The sequence below is a fragment of the Mya arenaria genome, chromosome 10 (genome assembly GCF_026914265.1).
Source record: "Mya arenaria isolate MELC-2E11 chromosome 10, ASM2691426v1".
Taxonomy (NCBI): domain Eukaryota; kingdom Metazoa; phylum Mollusca; class Bivalvia; order Myida; family Myidae; genus Mya; species Mya arenaria.
This window is the reverse complement of record NC_069131.1, coordinates 42015019-42015634: the sequence shown is the minus strand read 5'-3', so window position 1 is coordinate 42015634 and position 616 is coordinate 42015019. Positions and strand designations below refer to the sequence as shown.

The 616-nt window shown below is 34.3% G+C and overlaps 1 protein-coding gene across 4 annotated transcripts in view; it reads right to left on the bottom strand.

The window, feature by feature from the left end:
- The window catches only part of LOC128206472 (receptor-type tyrosine-protein phosphatase kappa-like), a 33048-nt gene extending 32756 nt beyond the window's left edge, over positions 1–292 (bottom strand). For 3 of the 4 annotated variants that reach the window (XM_052908898.1, XM_052908903.1, XM_052908902.1), the window contains exon 1: positions 201–292. The gene's annotated coding sequence lies outside the window, so the exon portion shown is untranslated. The remainder of the gene's footprint in view (positions 1–200) is intronic. The other variant, XM_052908900.1, reaches the window with a different exon arrangement.
- Positions 293–616: the final 324 nt, after the last annotated feature.

The window sequence follows — 616 nt, the reverse complement described above, 5'->3', positions numbered from 1 at the left end:
GGTCTTCAGCCAGAATAATTGAACGTGGAAACAAATACAAAAAGCAAATACGTTTGTCGATAAATTGACATTCCTGACGTTTATACAGATTTATGATAATGGTAGTAACGTCCTAAATCCTTTATTGGAAAGGGCCCCTTTTTAAAAAGAAAGATATAAGATTAATGAACATAAAACAACACAAATATGGAACATCTTACCTTAAATATTCCACCATAAATGCAGCACAAATATATTTATCACACGCACATATGAGGAAATTAAAACGGCCACTAAAACTTGAACAATGAAGGTGACTGTAAGACTTATTGTGGGATATCTTGTTACGTTTTCCTTTAATAATTAGCATAGTTTTCAAAATCCATACTTTTAGGAAATAAACAACTTCATGTTGGATTCAGGGTTTTAAATACATGCTATAATTTGTATATTGTCTAAGGAGCTAAAACTGAAAAAAAGAGTTTATCGGTCTCATTGATTCATATGCGTATTGGTCCTTTAGGTTATCAGAGGCCACATGGATCACCTGCGTTTATGAGCTTTAGGTAACCAGACGCCGAAGGTATCATATGCGTATAATTCCTTTAGGCAACCAGTGACCACATGCATCTCCTGC